Here is a 21,132-nt window from a genome sequence, read left to right as displayed (position 1 = left end):
GTCCTGGGATCGAGCCCCGCATCGGGCTCCCTGCTCGGCGGGAAGCCTGCTCCTCCCTCTCCCACTCCCCCTGCTTGTGTTCCTGCTCTCGCTGTCTCTCTCTCTGTCAAATAAATAAATAAAATCTTAAAAAAAATATATATATATCGTTGGCCGGTGTGAGAAATACGCTTGGCTTCATTAGGGTAGGAAATTTATGTCTCCTGAGTAAATCCCTGCTCTGTTTTGGCCACCTTGTAAAGACTTGTCAGAGCCGCTTTCACCTCAGGGTTTGTCTTGTGTTTACTTGTGGACACACTCCACATAATCACCATCAGCTCTGTCTCCGTCTTACCGCAGGCGGCCTCTAGAGGAAAATGCAGCCGTTTCCCCTTATCCGCAGTTTCGCTTTCCGGAAGCCAATGATCCTCCTTCTGACGAATCACCAGAAGGTGGATAGCAGCCTGACTCTACCCACAATTCCTGGGTCTCTCCCCACGCCTGGTCTCCTCGAGCGGGCGTTTCATTATCGGCCAACCTCAGACCAGCCAGACGGTGAGTACGGTGCCGTGAGATATTTTGAGAGAGACCACATTCACATGACTTTTATTATAGTACAGTGGACCTTTGAACATGGAGGTTAGGGGCACCGACTCTCGGCGCAGCCAAAAATCTGCCCATAACTTCTGAGTCGCCTCAAACTTTACTAATAACCTACTGTTGACCAGAAGCCTCACCGGTAATGTGAGTTGCACGTATTTTGTATGTTATATGTTTTATATACCACAGTCTTACATTAGGTAAGCTAGAGAAAAAATGTAATTAAGGAAATCTTAAGAGAAAATACACTTACAGTACTATACTGTAAAAAAAATCATGTATAAATGGACCCATGCAATTCAAACCCGTGTTGTTTAAGGGCCAGCTGTATATCGTTATAATTGCTCTATTTTATTGTTTTTGTTAATCTCTTACTGTTCCTAATACATAAATTAAATTTTATCCTAGGCATATATGGGAAAAACAGTACATATGGGGGTACTATCCATGGTTTCAGGCATCCACGGGGGGTTTTGGAAGGTATCCCCCATGGATAATAACTGTATAGCATTGGTCTGAATGCCTTGCTTGAATCCATTTTTGTCTGGCACTCCGTATTGTCTTTGTTCATTCCTCCTGACAAAACATTTTTTGCTCTCCCTTTTTAACTCCTACCTCAATATTCAGACTTTTATTTGACATTATTTTCCCAGGTATATACAACCTCAGCTGCCCTCTGAATGTGAGTTTTCTTCCAGCAGGTCTACCGCCTATTTCCTCCCACCATTTAATCAAGGTTTATAAGCAGAAATTGGGCTGCTGCCACAGATGTAACTATCCAGGGACCAAAATGCCTTCCAGGTGGAGCCATTTAACGTTAGAGAACATGGGTATTGTTATTGACTCTTGATCTCTATATGAAAGGAAATATTTTTGCCTTGACCAAGCTAGCGTAAGTGGGTTTAGGCCCTGGTTGGAGCTGGGCATGCAAACTCGCACACCTTCAAGGGATGATGTGATGATTTTTAAAGGATATTTGTAATGATATACAATGTCATCAAGATCTGGTCCCTATTATTTGTGTTGGTTTTTCTTTTTATTCTTCTATGCATTCATCTACCCCTCTTGGTCCTGCTTTTAGATGCTGTTATTTCCTGGGAGAACTATCACTTAGATCAAAATATTTGAATTCTTTATGATATTCCTAATCATTCTCAGAACAAGCATGAAAGCCTGGTTATGCTCCCTTTTCTAGTGGAATACAGCGGCTGGTACCCGGGAGAAATACAAAGCCTAGATCATCAAGATTGGGACAGGATGCATTCATGTGACAGTCACATAATGAGTTGTGAAATCAGGATTTTTAATGAAACTCCATTGTCTGCTATACAGATTAGAGTATGTCATCCTCCTGAACAAGCAGAAACATTTCCAGATTGATTGAGCCGTCTTTACTGAAGCAGTATCTCCATTTATTTTGCTGGGGCCTTTAACCCCTAAGAATAGTAGCTGATTGTAATTGCATAAATGGCATAATATTTTAGAGACCTCTGGAGAACTTGTGTGGAACTGAAGCCTTTTTTGAGCACAGCCTGCCATTGTACGTAGTTTTTATTCATTTTCCCGATTTCATTAGTAAGGATATTTGTACGGAAATGGATTAAGGTTTATAGGTTTATTTTATTGTGCTGTAGATTCTACTGTAATTATACCATTGATGGATTATATTAAACTGCTTTGTGGAAAGCTTTCAAAACACATCAGACTCCGGAAGTGCTTTTGATCTACAAAATCTGCTTTTTTGTCCCACCTGGAGTTACTGAGAGTCTGCCCCTACTTAGCTCGCCCACACCTTCCAACTCTTACCATTTTTCTCTTCATTTTTAGGCTTAAAGGGTGCTAACTTAGCTGTGGTAAATATACTTGAAAGACCCTCCAATCCCAAGGGTATAAATGTTCATAAAAAAACAAGCAAAATTGAATAAGGAGAAAAAGAATGAGTAACAAGTTTAGCGAGTCTTACTGTATTTTTTTATACTTACCTATGACATTTTGAATATAAAATTTTCTGGGATGTAGAAGCATTTTCATGAATGTTTGAATCACAGAGGGGTAAAGGTGTTGCTGTGAATTCTGCTTAATTTTTTTCCTAAGGTAGAAATGACAGAGGACAATTTGAACAAATATTTTTTACCAAGGAGTTACTTAACTGGACTCTAGGTCATCCATGTATATCATCAGATTCTAACTTTGCAGCTTCAAAATGCAGAGTTTCTTCCCTGTTTTTCCTTAGTTTAAAAGACTGGGGCATTGGGCGCCTGGGTGGCTCAGTTGGTTAAGCGACTGCCTTCGACTCAGGTCATGATCCTGGAGTCCCGGGATCGAGTCCCGCATCGGGCTCCCTGCTTGGCGGGGAGTCTGCTTCTCCCTCTGACCCTCCCCCCTCTCATGTGCTCTCTCTCTCTCAAATAAATAAATAAAATCTTTAAAAAAAAAAAAAAAGACTGGGGCATAAATGTTTATCAGCCCATAAGTTTTTAAAATCTAGGACCAGACTTTTAGGATATCTGAACATAAGGGTCCAAGTCTCTGGACAGTGTTTTATTAAAAAGGAAGTGAGCCTACAGTCTTACTAGTGAGGCAAAGTAGAATTCAATAGCAAAGAGTCCTCTCTGAGCACTGAATTGTATATCCATTGCCTATCCCATATTTCCATGTAGATATCACATACGCATCTGACACTTAACCAGTTCAAAAACAATGAAAGTATCTTGGTTTCTGCACAAAGACCTCCTACCTTTATAACCCCCAAATAGTTTCTTGTCAGGTTTGTCCCATCTTAAGGGGATCACCATATCTCACGCCAAAAACACACAAGTCATCTTTTGTCACTCATATTTTATCCAATCCTAAATCAAGTCCTCTCAATTTGCTCTAATTTAAAAATTGATCTCAAATTGAGCAAGTTTCCCAGCTTCAGAATAAACACCCTAGTCTAGGCAACAATGATTTTCCTCCTGGATTCCTGAAACAACATCCTTCCTAGCATGTCTTCCTACCTTTACTCTTGTATGTCTCTGGTACATTCTCCACCTGGAAGCCAGAATGATCTTTTAAAATTGAAAATCAAAACATATCAGTCTCCATTCAAAGCTTTCTAGTGGTGTGCCATGATAGTCAAAATTTATTCCAGATCTTGCCCTGGAGCCTGTTCACCTCCATTATCTTTTTGCCCTGCCTCCCTTCCTGACCACATCCTCAACCCTTCTCTCCTTTGCTTATTGTTCCTCAGAAACACTGGACTTCTTGCCATTGCTAGGACACGCTCAGCTCCTCTGTGTCATAGCAGTTTATATGTTCTTTTTTCTCTCCCTGGAATGTTATTTCTCGACATCTGTGTCTTGCTTCCCATTCATTCATGTCCCCCTGCAAATATCTTCTGCTCACAAGTGTCTTTTATAATCACCCTATCTAAAATGACTGCTTCTCTCCTCCTTTTATCTTATTCCCTATTTTTTACTTCACAACAATGACCTCTATCTATTTCATTTCACATTTAGTCATGTCCTTTTTATTCCTATTTCTCATAATAAATTGTAAAATTCTGGGAAGATGGAGATTTTTCCCTTTATTCACTGGTGTTTGCTGGTTTGTAGCATAGTGTCTGGCACATGACAGGCGCTCAATAGGCATTTGATGACTTTATGACCAAATGAATGAATGAAACAGAGGTTAAGATTGAGTCCTGAGGAATTTGAGGAAAGGTAAATAAAGAGGAAGGGCTAGGAAGATCGGAGAAAAAACCTGGAGAGCTACTAAATGTGGTAGACCCTTGACTTCTTTTCCATGAATATGTATTCCAGTGAGATATTCAGTGCTTCTTAGAAAAACAAACAAGTCATCAAACTGGCATCTGGGACGGGAATGGGGGGAAAAGCAAAGGAGAAGTGGAATCATTTAGAAGCTGCACACTGTTCCTTTAGCAAATGACTGAATGCTAAATTTAATTGGTTGTGCTCCACTAGAGAAAATAGTCTACTCATTAAAACATCAATACTTGAAGTTCCAAGCAATCTGGCATCTTTTTTGAATTACAATATGTGGAAAAGAAAGACTCCTACACTATTTTATCCTAATAATAGTTTTTATCCATAATTTGTATTGGGTGTGCAATCTGTGGAGATGAGAATTTTCTAGACATTGATCATCTGATTTTGAATCAATGTTATAAGCACATTCATATTTGTAAAACTGATAAATTGTTATATTCTAATCCCCTGAGTTTAAATTAATTCCAAACACACAAGCTTTCATATACTTTTTATTTTGATTTGGAACTCAAAGGAAAAGATTAGCTTTGTATAGTGGAAAGAATGTAAGCAGTCCAAAACCCTGAGATTTTATCCTAGATTTAAACTTCAGTAACTCCTTAACCATAGGCTAGTTCTTCAAGCTCAGTTTCCCCATATACAGTTCAGAGATTATTCCCAGATCTGTTTTGAATATCAAATGATACAACATTTATGCCTGAATTTTATAAATTTAAAAATATCATTAGGAATATCATAACAACAAATATTAAAGTTAATGCAGAAGTAATCTTAATAACTTTGATTTAATAGATTTTTTTATTTATATGCCAGTTTGGCAGTAAAATGTAAACTTCATCCTATGGTCTTCAACATCCTATACAACAGGGCTCCTGACTGACTCTTACCCACAAAACATTGAACTTGTCTCATTCGTCTTGCCTTCCTTCTAACATGCCAGGCTCATTCCACCTTGAAGTTTCCCATTTGTTGTTCCTTTTTCCTGCAAGTTTCTTCCTCCAGATCGCTTGGTCCTTTGCCACATATAGGATACATTTCAAATGATAGTCCCCAGAAAGACCTTACTTGACAACTCCATGTAAAGAACCAGCTTCTTTTATATGTACCTTCACAAATAGTTGCTTCCTAGCAAATTTCCAAGTTGTCTTGACTTAACAGCCCTTATACACTAAATGAATTTATGTATTTGTGTATTTATTGATTTTCTTATTCTGCCATGCCTTACTTCCTTTTATAAAGAAATATAAGTTTCATGAGAGCAGGAACTATTGTTCATTAGTCTTAGATCCATGGTTATAGAAGGAAGGAAGAAAAGAGGGAAGGAAGAGAGAAGGAAGAAATGGGAAGAATGAAAAAAAAAACCACTTTAAATTGGAAAATCTTTATGAAGACTTTATGACTTTATTTGGCATATCGTGAATCCCTAATAAGTGATAGTTGTAATGGTTATGGCTGTTTTTGCCACTGTTGTTAGCATTGCATACATTCAGTCCTCAGGAGATCAGAAATATATATATACACATATTTTTTTTTTTAGAGAGGAAAATCTTAAGATTTAGCGAGGGCATCATTGTTCCTAGAAAATTCATAATGCCATATTTAGCACTTAGCTGTTGCCCATTTACCAGTGGACTCATCAGCAGTTTCATGGGAAACATTATCAGAAGCACTTGGGGGGCTTAATAACCTGAAATTTGATGAAGAAAATTAATTTGTAAAACCTAGGTTTTCTGAACCGTTAAGTCAAGGTATAACCCTTTGACTTTGAAAATTTCAAAATGTATTTGTTCTGTTAAGCATTTCATGTCTTATATATTCCAAATAGATATTGAGATTATTGAGGCATTTTGGTTAGAGAAAGATCTATTAATATTCTCTATTAATATTCAATTATCAATGAGATTGACCATTAATCCCCTAGGTGTCACCATGGATGTTGAAAAAAGTTTAAAAAATTGTTTTACTAGACATAAATTCTACATCATTTATCCTATGAATAAGGCATCATAAGATTTATGGCAAAACAATTATTAAAATTAATTTGTGGGGATGCCTGGGTGGCTCAGTCAGTTAAGCATCTGCCTTCAGCTCAGGTCATGATCCCAGGGTCCTGGGATCCAGTCCCACATCTGGGTTCTTGCTCAGCGGGGAGCCTGCTTCTACCTTTGCCTGCTGCTTCCCCTGCTTGTGTTCTTTCTTTCTTACTGACAAATAAATAAATAAAATCTTAAAAAAATAAAAGTAATTTGTAGAAGGATGATAAAATAATAGAAGAAAAACCCCAAAATAAGAATCTAGCTTTAACATAATAACAATGATAATAATAATCATTAAAAAATAATAATTACCATTATAGTTATTATGTTGTTTTGGAAAATTGAAACTATTGATCAGGGAGAGATTTGATAGCAAGAATGTTCCTGCTTCTTATGTAATTCTCCATGTTACAGGCATGCATGACAGGCAGAAAATAGCATTAAAAATTAAGAATAAAATAAATACTTCATTTTCAACATTGCTTTATTCAAAACCTCTCTTTGTCTTAACAGGTTAGGTTTTCCTGATGGCTCAGTATAGGCTGAGCAATTGGAAGAGGTTCAAGATGTATTTTAATAGGGCATGTCTGAGAAGTAGCAATTTACAAATGAAATACTTATTGTAAGTATTAGGAGGTTTAATTTGAAAGGAAACTATTCTTAAGAGAATCATCTTGAATCATTATCTTGTAGTGCTAAGTGTACTGTGCTATATATATTTTCAAGCTAAGTAATAACCCAATTAATATTTGAAATTCTTGAAAACCGTTCTGGTGACTGCACTCAAAATGTGGCCCATGCAGGAAGTAATTCCGGTGAAGTCAGAGGAAGACATTGCTTTGTGACCTGTTTTTACTAAGCTTTAGGTGCTTTGTATTCTACTCATTTGGTAGTTAATCATTCATCTTCTCTTTTGCCAATTACCTCCATAATTATTTTTTTCCATTATAAGCCTCCTTCTTTTATCAGCTTCTCCATTCCAAAGATTTCATATCTTTTCAGAAAATCATCCTTGAATAAAGCCTGTAGGAGATCCTTAAGCCACTCTTTCACTTGGGCTGATTTTTATTGTGTTTTTCTCATTAGCAGTCTTCCTTGAAGGATTAGAGTGAAAGAACCAGGTGTATTATTTCATACGACCTCATTTGTTGGAATTTGGTATTTGCATAATTACATTTGACTTATAGATAGAACTTTTGTTTATGGTTTTGAGACTTAGAGTTTTTTTTTTTTTATTCCTTTTATTTTCTTTAGCCCCTATTCAAAAGTTAAAAAGACTAAGACAGGGGCGCCTGGGTGGCTCAGTCGTTAAGCGTCTGCCTTCGGCTCAGGTCATGATCCCAGGGTCCTGGGATCGAGCCCCGCATCGGGCTCCCTGCTCCGCGGGAAGCCTGCTTCTCCCTCTCCCACTCCACCTGCTTGTGTTCCCTCTCTCACTCTGTCTCTGTCAAATAAATAAATAAAATCTTTAAAAAAAAAAAAAAAGACTAAGACATTACAGAGACAAAATGGACACTTTCTAAATTTCCATTAGAAATAAACAAGGACTTTGAATTACACAAAAGTTAGCCTAAGCAGTCATTGGAAATCAAACCCAAAGTAAAACCTATTGTTTCGGATTGCAAAAAGTTCAGTTAGAGGATGGTAAGTTTGTAAGTTTGAGCTTTTCTGTACTTCCTGATATGCATTTCTTGAAGCCTTAACATCTCTTTGTTCTTGGAACCCCTATATAAAAACACTTATCAGTGCTATATGGTTGCCTGTTACATTTTTTTTTTTTGCAATAAATAAGTTTATAAAAGATTTGGGCATATGTATTTATTTATGGATTCTTCCCATGCATGAATTTACCTGATGAGATAAAAATAAGGTCTCTGGCAGTCATTGGTGATACACATTTACACTACTGAAATACATTTGGACCAGTTTGTAAATGTACACCTGACCATTTGTACATAGATATATTCACTGCTATGAGAAATACTAAGTGTTCTGTGAACAAGTAACATGAATCCAGAATAGTCCATGGAAATAAGGAACGATCTGTGTTAAAATGGAATTGAATACATAGGATTATAGTAGTGGGGAAGAGGGGCATTTTGAACAATTCGGAAGGGTTTGTGATCTGCGTAAAGCCTTGAGATAATACTTCAATAACTGGAAATAAGAAGGATGGAAAGATAACCAGGCTGAGGGAATGATATCAACAAAGGCACAGGGTATGAAACAAGCCCTCCCTTGAAATGTCACAAGTGGGAAGCGAAGAAGCAATTTTTCCCAGCTAATATCATAAAGTTGGCACACTTTAACACCGTGTCTACAATCTATTATTTTAATTTGTTCTTTGCTTTGTCAACTAAGAGTGTTATTACTGTTTTATGCATTTAATGGTTGCTTCAGTTTGCTAACACACATTTGTAACTTACTATCTCAGACTTATCTGGAGTCTCTTTCCTTCTGCTTAAAGAACTTGCTTTACAATTTCTATTAGTGAAGTTCTGATGTGATGCATCATCTGTTTTTGTCTGTTATGCCTTTTTTTTTCTTTTATTATTCTTTATTCCTTAATTGGAGGAGTTTGTGTATTTATAATTTATAGAATCGTTAATCTATTTGGGTATTTTCTGCTTTCTATTTATTCCTCCTATTGCAGCTTTTTACTCTTTCTGTCCCCCTACCCTCTCTAGCTCTCTCATTGAGAATGGCTTCAATCAGTTTTTCCCTACGAGTGTGGCATTAATGCCCACTGAATGACTAATCTAGAAATTACATATGCATCCTTAACTCACCAAATTGTAATGTCAATCAAGGCCAATATTTTCTCTTCTGAATAACAGAGAAATTCTCTAAAATTTACATATTTTACTCTCCTCCTAAATTATATGGTATTTCTTTTGTGTATTTTAATTAACTTAAACCCCATCAAATATTATTTTTGCTGTATACAATGTTTATATAGACACTGATTGTCTGATCTTTATTCCATTATGGAACTCTATCTGGGATCATTTCCCATCTAACACATATCCTTTAGGAATTTACCTTTAGTGTAGGCCTGGGGATGGAGACTTCTCTTTTTCTGTGTGTATGTCTTAAATGCCTTTACTTCTGAAGAATATTTTCACTGAGAATTGAATCAGTGAAACAAGTGGGCTCTTGTTTTTTTGCTTTTTGTGTTTTTTCACATTGAAGATATTCCACTTTCTCAGGCTTGCATTGTTCTTATGGAGAGGTTAGGTGTCAAACTTCTCCTTTGAAAGTAGTGTTTTATTTTTCTCCTGTTCTTTTAAAAAAAATTTGCGCTTTGTCTGCTTCATATACTGGTTTACTCTGATGTGTCAGGTCGTGGATTTATTTTGAATTATTTGGTTTGGAAAATTTTGAGGTTTTTGAAACTGAAAGTTAATTTTGTTTTTCTTTTTGCTCTGGAAAATTATTAGCTGTAATCTTTTCAGGATTTCTTCTGCTTTTATTTCCCACCCCCCTTTTCCTTCTAGTATTGTCCAACTTTTTTCACTGTTTTCTATGTCTCTTTCTATGTGTCTTGTCTTTCCATGCTGACATCCAGATACTTTTGACCTACTATATTCCATTTTACTAATTATGTTTTCTGCTCTGCCTAACCTATCATCAGACATGTCCAGTGAATTATTAAATTTAATTATTTTTCATTTCTTAAATTTCTGTTTGCTATTTCACCTCTTATATTTTCCTGCCTCTGCACATATTTTCAGCTTTGTTATTTGTTTAAATATAATTATCTTTTTTTTATAATGTTAGTTTGATGTTTTCAGTATTTAAACTGCAGTGTGAATCTCCTTTTGCTCTATTATTTTTCTTCTGGTTTTGCTCATATTGTCTTATTTCCTTTGTGACTGGTTAAGCTTTGTATGTTGGTCCTTGCCTTCAAAAACGTGTGCCAATCTCCTGAGGTCCAGAATAAATATCCTTTTTACAGAGAGAGGAAGTGTTTGATTCTGCTTGGTGTCTAGAAGACTGCCATTTTGGGGACTCTCTAAAATCAGGTTTATGGCTTGAGGTTCCCCTGCTCCATCTAGATTAGGTGTAAGCCTAATGAAAGCCATACTGTAGCTGACACTTCTCAGGAACATTTTGTTTTCTTTCTGTTCAAGCTGGGCTCAACACCCAAGTATTTTGGTTACTTGGTTACTTATTTTTTTTTTTAAGGAGGGAAGGAGAAGCATGGTTATTATGCTTGCCCATGCTGAAAGTTCAAGTTAATGCAAGGGAGGGTATTCTGTAAGTCTCCTACTTTTGATGAGGGTGGTCCTCAGCTTAGTGTTTCTCAGTACCTACGTATAGCACCTGGAAGTCCAGAGTGTGATTCTGGCAGATGCCACCAGGCAAACATGGCTTTGTGCTTTAATGCTTTAGCTTACTATCTTTTCAGATCTCTAAATCTTTTAGGAGATGATTATATTTTTTATTCTAACATTTGTGTTATTTTCATAGCAAGATGATTAAGATAGTCTTACCTACTGCACTATAATTTTTTCTGACTTCTTACTCTTTCATTTCTTTTTTTTTTTTTTTTAAAGATTTTTATTTACTTATTTGACAGAGAGAGACACAGTGAGAGCAGAAACACAAGCAGGGGGAGTAGGAGAGGGAGAAGCAGGCTTCCCGCGGAGCAGGGAGCCCGATGCGGGACTCGATCCCAGGACCCTGGGATCATGACCTGAGCCGAAGGCAGACGCTTAACGACTGAGCCACCCAGGCACCCCTTACTCTTCCATTTCTGACCACCATTTCCTCAATTATTATTGCATGTTCTCAAATACTATGATGTGTCCTTTTACTTGAGGCTCATAGATTCTTTGCAAAAAATTAAAACAAAATAATGAGTTCTGTTGAATAACTATATTTTTAACTTTCTTATCATTTTGTATTTTGTCATTATTTCCTTTCCTCTTTTATCAGTGAAGTGATACTAGTTCTTACGGTTTAATAAGCATTTCTTTCTACTACATTATCTGTCCTTCCATGAGTTAGGGCATATTTGTGTGACTTATAATTTTTCACTGGCCAACAACTTATAATTTTCATACATATATTTGTTTTAGAGCACTAAAATTGTTATATGCATATAGTAGGAAATCAGAGCAGTAGATAAAAAATAACCTATGATATTTTGGCACAACTCTTGTTATCATGTAGGAGTATTTCTTTTCACTTTAGCTTAGTAGACTTTTTATTATAAAGCTGTTAAGCATAATAAAGTGATACATCTCTTCTCTCTAGTTAACATGGGCAAATGCTCATTTTTTTTTTTTTTTTAAAGATTCCACTCATTTATTTGAGACAGAGAGAATGAGAGACAGAGAGCATGAGAGGGAGGAGGGTCAGAGGGAGAAGCAGACTCCCCGCCGAGCAGGGAGCCCGATGCGGGACTCGATCCCGGGACTCCAGGATCATGACCTGAGCCGAAGGCAGTCGCTTAACCAACTGAGCCACCCAGGCGCCCGGGCAAATGCTCATTTAGTAATGTTATCTCAACTGGTTTATTGCTGACATTTATTCGTGAGTGTGTAATATTGCATTAACTGGTAGGCTCGAGTTACAAGCTAATACTTTTGAGGATAGCTCATCTGTATTTGACTTCTAATCACCGTTATACCAGAGCAGTTTTCTCAAAGTGTTCAGAAGTCATGAATTCAGTAACGGTAATAACAGTAGGGCTTATTACATTAGATAATACATATAAAACACTTAAACATGTTTCTGGAACATAGCCAGCACTCTGATGATGTTTGCCATTTTTCATACTCAAATTTCAAATAAGCTGTGATATAATAATACACATAGTTGGAATGTTATATGCATTATTATTTCCCAGAAGTTTTAGGTAAGCAATGTAGAAAACTAACAACACAAACCAGTTGACGTTCTTCCTTTTCTGGTATTTTAAGACTCATCAGATTAATAAAGTTAGACTTTGGGCGTTTAGAGCAGAATTATGTTTTGTGTGTATGGGAGGTATTTTCTTACTACAGCACAATTTTATCTGTTTTTCATAGTTTCTCAACACTGGTTCAGCTGAGAATCAGGAACTTCCTTTTCTTTTTAAAAAATGTTGTACATAAAATCTACAGTGATAATTAACTGCATCATCACACATTCCTATTTCTACTCTAAATTAAATTGATTCTTTTTTTCCATATGTGGATGTGGTATATCTGTAGTTGTCTCAGTACATGCTCTGTGGACAGATTGATCACTTCTAAAGCCTCTTTTCTCACAAAAAGTACCTGCTCTGTAGATACTTGAAGTTTTTCAGTTTGCTGAATGAGCAACACAAGGGGGCGCCAAGGGAGCCTCTCCCACATTTATAGAGCATAGACAGTCCCACCTGGAAAGCATCTTAGAGGCCACTTTGTTTTTCAGGTAATGAAATGGAACCCCTGAGATTGTTCCCCCTATCACACCAAGTGACAGCGCAGAGCTAGTCTCCTCCATCATCTGGAAGAGTCAGTCAGCACCTATCTTGACAATTTTAGTTTGGTTATTTCATGTGTCTCATTGGGCTGTCTCATCAGTGATTCAAAGGACTCCTATAATCTCCCTGGATCTTGAATTCTGAATCATAATGACTTTCCCACAGTACTTACCCCTTTGAAGAGCTGTTCAAGTTTTTCTAAATTCTTCTTAGATTTTCTGCTACATTTACATACACTTATTCTTATTTCCATTATTCATGAAGGCATGCAAACAGTTGGAAAATCTCAAAATGTGAGCCCAGTAATTTCTTTCTTTTTAATTCCTGAGCATATTTGGATTAAATCCACCTTGAAATGCCCTCTAGACATTAATTTTCAGTAGTTGTCTTATAAAGGCTTTATTTTGCTTTTGTTCACAAACGGCGCAGATGTGAAATTTGGCTGGACCAATTAGAAAGACTTTGGCACCTAGAAACAGAAATTCACTATTCAAATTGACTTAGATGAAAATGGAATATATTACCTCACAAAGCAATGAGTCTTGTTGAAGCATGACATATTAGGTGGGTATAGGTTAAGCTACAATAAAAACGAGACTCCAAAATACATGGTTAAACCAGATGGGAGATTCTGTTTATCAAGATGCAGGTGGACCATACCCAGGGGGTATTCAGGTCAGGTATGTGGTTCTGCTCTATGAAGTCATTCCCCCCAAAAGTTCTGGTTGTTGTTTTTCCAGCATCCTATATGATGTTATCATCATTCTTCTCATTTGACTCCCTATATATGTTCTAGCCCATAGGAGAGGGGAACAAGAAGGAAAAGAAGCGATTTCCTTTTAAAGGAGTGACATAGAAGTTGAGACCTGGTCAGTTGTGTTCACATTCTGTTTCCAGGGACTCATTCTCAAGATCATATCTAGCTGTGAAAATGATTGGCCTAATAAAATTAAAGTGAATTTTATTACTAAAAGGAAGGAGGGGAGAGTGGATACGGCAGAGCTTGGGGGTGGGAAGAATTAGCAGCACCAGCCACAAGCAGGTTTCCTGGTGTATTGATTTAGTAGCTCTGTTGTGTCAACTTTGTCCTTTTGAACTTTTCTACCATCAACAATGTGTCAGTTTTCCCTTATACCAGTTCCGCCCACTGTTCCAAGAAAGCCAGAGATGATCCAACTTCCCAGATATTCAGGGGCAAAAGGGGCTATTCTTTTCCTAGGATTTTATATCTGGAGTGATTTACCCTTGCCCAGAAGTCCTTCAGCAGACTCAAGGTTACATGCCCACTGATGGATGAGAATGAGAGCACTGTTTTTATTTAGAACAGTCAGTATTAACTGCTGAGCTGGGAGTAGTAGGTCATGACCCTGAAGCCACAGAGGTAAGAGAGAGATGTGTGAAAATACCTGGAGTTCTAATGTCAAGGAAGAAGAGGGAAGGTGGATAGAAAGTAACCACTGCTTACTGAACAACTATGTTGTTGAGACCAATGAAAAGTACAGCTTTCCAGCTTAAAGTGGTTCCAGAAATCTTAAAATCACCACCCCCCCCGGCACCTGGGTGGCTCAGTTGGTTAAAATCACCACCCCCCACCCCGAACCAAACAAATAAAGAAATTAAAGTCCAGATAGTTTAAAGGACTTATGCAAGGTCATATGGCAAACTAATGACTGAACTGTATAATGTCATTCTTCCAAAAGCTCCCAAACAAACAAAGTGCATATAAATAAACAAAGCAACCCATTTTTCCACATATGTTTATGTTGATAAAGCAACAGCTATATAAATTTGTACACATGAATGAACAACTAGAATCCATTGTAACACTTTTCTCAGAGGGGCTTTAAAAATAACAGCTGTCTACAAGTTGTAATTTTCCACTTCTGGTCTTCAAGAAAAGCAAATGCTCTTCCTCTGTGTGACTTCCATGAGGTCCAGACATTTGAAAGGTATGGTGATTTAAATCAAGCAGCCTTGATGCTGCAATTATTATGTAACAAGTTCTGTGTAGAAGAATGAAAGTGGAGGGGGGAGAAAATATTAGAAACAAGAATTCTACAGGAGGAAAATGAAGCCATAAAGTTAATATGGTTGCTGGAGAAACATGAGGAGGCAGAATAGATATTAGGGACTGTAGTGTAGAAAATATTTATGAAGTAGATGGGTTTAGGTTTCCAGTTTGTACAGTCTGAATATCAGAATAGATATCAGAATATCAGAATAGAGGTGTCACTGTGGAGTGCTCAGCATGACAAGGACAAAGACAGGAGGACATTAAGCCAGAGAGCAGTGAGAAGAAAGGACGCTGGCTCTAGAAGATGAACCAGAGAGTTAGACAATGGTACACAGGGACCCCACGGGACTCATACAAGTCAGTCTCTCAGATTTCTCTCTGATTTAAACTTTGAGCTTCTCTCTGAAGAGTGAGGGATACCTTTAGGAGATTTTTAGTAGGGGATGAAAATTAGATCATTAAAAAAGATGAATTGGACATATGTGTGAATGATAAATTAGCAGGTGGAAAGAATGAAGTCAATGAAACCAATTAAGGAACCATTGCAGTAACCAAGGGGCAAGTTTTTGTTTTGTTTTGTTTTGTTTGCTTTTTAGTAAAGATTTAGAGGACTCTGACAGGCACAAGGGGGAAATAGAACACAAAGGAGCACATACTTAAAAGGTGGAAGTAGTAGGTCATACAATATATCTCCAGAGGTCAAAATTTGAAGAGATGTATGGACACATTTCAACTCAATATTTAAGGCAGAACTCTCTCATACCTAGAGCTTTCCAAAACTGCAGTAAAGCTACCTAATTGGGTAATCTCCCTCATCACTGAAAGTTGTCAACCCAAGGTTGAAGGAAACCTGGAAAAAGAAGTATTATCTTAACTTCTGTATCCAGTGTGATTGGGCAGAGAGGTAATCAAAATCTTTCATGTTAATCATGCAGATATTTCATGACTGCATTCTGGAAGTGTGTCCTTAGATGGAGAGCTTAATAAACATAGAAAAAATATTAACAAAAATCTATAAGAAAACACCCTGCAAGTTTACTAAACTTGAGAGAGAGAGAGAGAGGGAAGGAGAGAACGAGAGAGACTATAAGCTAGATGTAATGCGTGTATTTTAAATCAGTGGTTTTAATTGAGGACATTTTTTATTCCTTAGGGGTCATTAATTAATGTCTGGAGACATTTTTGCTTTTCACAACTGGGAGGTGTTACTAACATCTGAGAGGAAGAGGCAAGAGAGTCCCCCAGTCCTCACGCCAGAGGAAAAGAAAAGCATTATCTGGCCTCGGATGTTAGCAGTACTAAGGTGAGAAACCCTGCTTTAAGTGAAAAGGTACACAGCCACTCAATCAACATTCTTGTTTTGTTTGAAATTTTGTATGCTGTTGGTCATATATTGTGCTGATTTACTGGTCCACGTGCAAGGGATGCAGGAGCTAGGTTATTTCCCCAGTGCATGTGGTAAGTAAAGCATCAGAAATAAAATGTGTCTAAGAGATTAGAATAAGACTACATTCTTCTCGCTGTGAATGACTTCTTATTCTATTTCATTATTAAAATAGGTTGTTCTTCTCAGAGGCATAATATTACTTAGTGTGACATCTCATTTAAAATTGTCCTTGAGAACTGCAGATAATAATATTGTACCTGGCTTCCTAATTTGACTCAGAAGCTAAAAACCAACTGCATTTGTTAAGCATTTTATTTAAAATTGGTTAATGTGTGAAAAAGTCATAAATTAGAGTGACACCTTTCAAAAAGGCCTATTTAAATCACACCACAATAAAAGTATGCCTTACGTTCAACAGCAAATGTGTTATTAATATAAACCTTGTCGACTATTCCCTAAGAACGACTTTCTGACTGAACATTGTCAAACACCTAGAAATGATTGTGTAGCAAAGGAGAGACTTTCCCTGTGGTACAGTCATTAGAAAAGACCTTAGAAATTGCCCAGTTTTGAATGATGAACTAGAGCTCAAGAAAGGGAGTCTGAAGACTCTTATTTGGTATTAGCAGTTTATTTGTAGACTAGAATCCAGGCATTCTGACTCCCAGCTTGCTACCGTCCTGCCAGGACTTCAGGATATCTCCATTTAAGAAGAGAACCCATGTTTCAAGGGATTATCTAATGCAGATTCTCCCCAGCGTGGTATTTGTAGTCACTGGAACTGAATGATGGTGAAGAAGAAAAAAAAAATTGCCATGACCCAAATAAGGCTTGGAAATATTGCATGCTCAAGAGTATATTTGCTTCACAATTGCACATCTAAATTCATTTTAATCAAAAGCATAGTTAACTTAAGAGACACTCAACTTTGTCTACAGTAAATTGACTATGGAACTACAAGTTCATTGATCATCAGCTAATGTCCCATGGTCCACAGCTTCATGTGAAACATAAAAACTGGCCAAACTCTAATGTTTTACACTTGGTCACTCTGTCTGACTTGACTTTCCCTTCTTTCCTTCGTGGTCTAGCCCCCACTTTCCCTGCAAGATCTCATATTGAGGCATATCCTCTGAGAAGCTTCCCTGTTCTTCCTCTGGTTTAGGTGACATTTCTCTACTTTTAACTATCCTGTGAAAATATCTATTACAAGACATTTCACACTATAATTTGTAATTGTGTTTTCTGTCCCACTAAAGGATATGGTCCTTGAATTGTTTTTCATCCCCAGCTTAGTGTTAATACTAAAGTAGATCCTTAATGAATGCAGTCTCAGTAAATAAAATTTGTAGTTTCTCTTCTAATATCTTTAAAAAAAGTACATTCCAAGCCTCCTTTGCAAATCTTATCTTTCCTTTCAGAAAATATTTCATTTTATTGTATTTAGGCCTTTCTATTATTCTGTCAAAATTATGTTCAATTAATTGCACCATAGAATTTTTATCTGATGTCTTTCATATATACATTTACATATATGCATACACACAGATGCGTGCATGCACACGCACACACACGGGCACACAGTAGATTGGGACAGAAGAGGCCATGCTGTTCATAGGTTATTACATTTGGTCAGGTTCAATGTATCACTAATAAATATGTGAAACTCTGAAGAAAGATGATGATAATTGGTATTGTGGACAGAATGTCTACTTTGTGCCAAGCAGTATCCAGACATTTACAAATTTTTACCCCCAGGTCTTGTAACCATCTTAAAAGTTAGCCAAATAGTGAAGAACAAGTTCTTTGAATTTGGATCTTTGCTTTGAATTTTTGACCTTCCAATTTATATTCTGTCATTGATATTCTTTTTTTTTTTTAAGATTTTATTTATTTTTATTTGCGAGAGAGAGAATGAGAGACAGAGAGCATGAGAGGGAGGAGGGTCAGAGGGAGAAGCAGACTCCCCGCCGAGCAGGGAGCCTGATGCGGGACTTGATCCTGGGACTCCAGGATCATGACCTGAGCCGAAGGCAGTCGCTTAACCAACTGAGCCACTCAGGCGCCCTGTCATTGATATTCTGAAATATCAGTGTACTCGCTAATAATAATAATATCAAAGGGTTGTCATAAAAATTAAATTAGTGCCTTAAAAATCCTAGTACATGGAAGGGTATCAGCATTTATTGAATATTTGTTTTGTCCCTTTTTCATTATTAATGTTACCTAGAGAATTTAAGACCAGTCAAAATCCTCTCTTAAATCCTTTATATTTGAGTTGAACAAATCAATTTTCATTTAATTATGTATTTTAAGAATATTCTATTTAATTGCCAAAACAATAGGAATTAGAGGAGTGGTTTGGTTGACTTTAATTTCACTAACCTGTTTCTCATTCTTTTCATGAAGCAGGGATCTGTTTAAATTTTGTCAAATTTATGGTTCTTTGAAAAGATAGGTGTTCCTAATTCATCTGCCTCTGCGTGTCAGCCTATAGGACCTATCACTCTAATCCTGTAGTGCTTTGACAGGCTTACAATCTAAGAATGAAATGATTGAGGAGAGATAGGATGGATATGCTCAGTGGTGTAAACACAGGGATAAGGAAAAGCAGTGTGGCTCTGCCCTAAATGTGATAAATTTCAGTAGCTAGTCTTCAAATTTATTACGATTAATTCTTTCCAGATTGATTTAAAGTAACTTTCTTTCTTTGTTCTGGTGTTTCCCCTCTAGCACCAATGGACTGACTCATGTATTATGACACTCCATTAAGTACTATGACATGGCATATGAACCCAGCTCCTGGACCTTCCACTTGACCAGTGCCCCACCCATACACCATAATGCAAGTGGCCAGTGACTGCCCCCCTTTGCCTCACTTCCACTGTTTGTGGAGGTGTTTGAGTGGACATGTTTGTGACCATGTGGATTTATCATATGTTTTAAACTGTGGCTCTGACTCTTGAACTTGGATTTCTCCTTTTGACCCTTGGCCCTCTCTATGGATTTAGCTTGTTCTCAATCAGAATGCTTTTGTGTAAAATACTTGTACCCAGCACTAGGTTATGGTCTCACTCTAGCCCCATGCAACACAAGGGGATTCTGAAGGACCACCCAGCCAATCCATGATGTTTCTCTGGTGTCGTACTCCAGCATGACAAGGCATAGGTTGCAAATCAAATATATTTTTAAAGACCTCTCTGAACAATTTAACAGCTTTCCCTGGAAGCCCAGTTCAGTATTTAACTGTCTTCCCTGCTCTCACAGACCTTCTTATCTCTAGTGTCAGGCTCTTCTATAACTAATGCGTCACTGTCACCCTTCAAGGGAATATGGGAGAAATTAAGGAAGGGGCAGGATCCTGTAGTACAGTGGATCTCCAAGGTGGTTTGTGGATCACTAGCAGCAACCATCTGGGAACTTGTTAGAAATGCAAATTTTTTACTCCCACCCCAGGCCCATTGAATCAGAAATTCGTGTCTAACACTGTGTCCTTCAGAAAAGTCACTGGGTGATTCCAAGGCCTGCTAAAGTTTTAGAAACACTGGTGTGGTAGCTGCAAGTACAGATCCTTCATTCAAATAAACTCACCTCACTGATTTTAGCTATGGACTGTAGAAAGATATTACACAACTTGGTACTACTGTTTTCTCATGCAAAATGCAGATAATAATGGAATTGACATTATAGGATGATAAAGTATAAATAATTAATATAGGTAATGCACTCAAAAAGTTGCCTGCCACGTAGTAGAGTGTTCAATAATTATAGCAAAGACCAAGAGAAGGTATTGACAACAGATTGCAAATGTTAGGGAGGTGAATGAAATGCCAGTATTCCTGAAATCTCTTCAGATTTTCACATTATTGTTAGTATTTTCAGTAATTCTGCTCTATTTACTTTCTGCCTAGAATGAGAGACATGATTTGTTTTTTTAGCTGTCAGAATTGCCCCTTCATTTCAAGTGAAAGTTAGAATGAGAAAGAAGTGTGGGGTGGTTTTTTTTTTTTTTTTGGTTATTAAATATTACTCTGTCTTAGAAGTGGAAAGTAAAACTGCAATCATTGAGTGCTGGGTGTTATGGAATCAAGAGTCTTTTCTTTGGAAGAGCCCTAGAGATCAGCTATTGTAATAACCTGACAAACACATGAATTTCCTCAAAAGTATGTCCCAACCAGACTTCGTCATCCAACACATCTTTAGTGAGGGAAGTTTCTCCACATGACAAAGCAAGGTGTCACTCATTGGACCTTTTAAGTTGTCAGAATACAAGGAAACATCCATTCCCTTTAGTCTCTGTCCCTTCATATGCAATTTGCAGGACAAAGTACGAGTGAATTAACCTCCAAGATCCTCTGATGATCTCTACAAGGGAGATAAGCGTGTCAATCTTGCAAGCATATCCTAAGGATTCAGTGAGAAGACGCAACGTAGAGTAGAGCACTGAGATATTGCTCAATAAGTGATGTCTTTCTGAAGAGAAACTTCTGCAAGATAGTAGGCTACGACATGAGACCAAAAGTCTCTACTTCTCTAAGGAGGATGTTTGTGTTAGGCATGATTTTAATATGGGAGACCAGACATGGAAAAGGTAGTGAGTCTTACTGGAAGGGATTTAGGTTAAAGAAAAAGTTCGTAAGGACCAATGTGTATTTTATAGCTACAATAGGTTTGTTTGCTGACAGTCCTTTCCTTGACAGCTCTCATCGCTATTTATGAGATTGTCTTATTTTTGGCAATATTAGAATGTGATTTCCAAGTTTGCCTGCTTATTTAATCTTTCCTACTCCTTGATACAGTTCTTCCCACTTGTGTTTGCAAGTGTTTGGATGTCACCTTTTTGTTAATTAACTCCTTTATTTTTTCTGTCTCCTTTTTGTGTACTCTGC

General features: G+C 37.3%; 1 pseudogene across 1 annotated transcript in view; it reads left to right on the top strand.

Moving 5' to 3' along the window:
• Positions 1 to 324: 324 nt before the first annotated feature.
• LOC102733627 (small ribosomal subunit protein uS19 pseudogene) overlaps positions 325 to 21,132 on the top strand; it is a 159,181-nt pseudogene continuing 138,373 nt past the window's right edge. The window contains exons 1-2 of the transcript XR_014140839.1: positions 325 to 534; positions 16,010 to 16,159. The product of XR_014140839.1 is annotated as a small ribosomal subunit protein uS19 pseudogene (transcript). The remainder of the gene's footprint in view (positions 535 to 16,009; positions 16,160 to 21,132) is intronic.

The sequence above is a fragment of the Leptonychotes weddellii genome, chromosome 16, assembly GCF_054177405.1.
Source record: "Leptonychotes weddellii isolate Sample4059 chromosome 16, ASM5417740v2, whole genome shotgun sequence".
NCBI classification, from domain to species: domain Eukaryota; kingdom Metazoa; phylum Chordata; class Mammalia; order Carnivora; family Phocidae; genus Leptonychotes; species Leptonychotes weddellii.
Note: the sequence above shows the minus strand (reverse complement) of the source record. Positions and strands in the feature narration are given on the sequence as shown.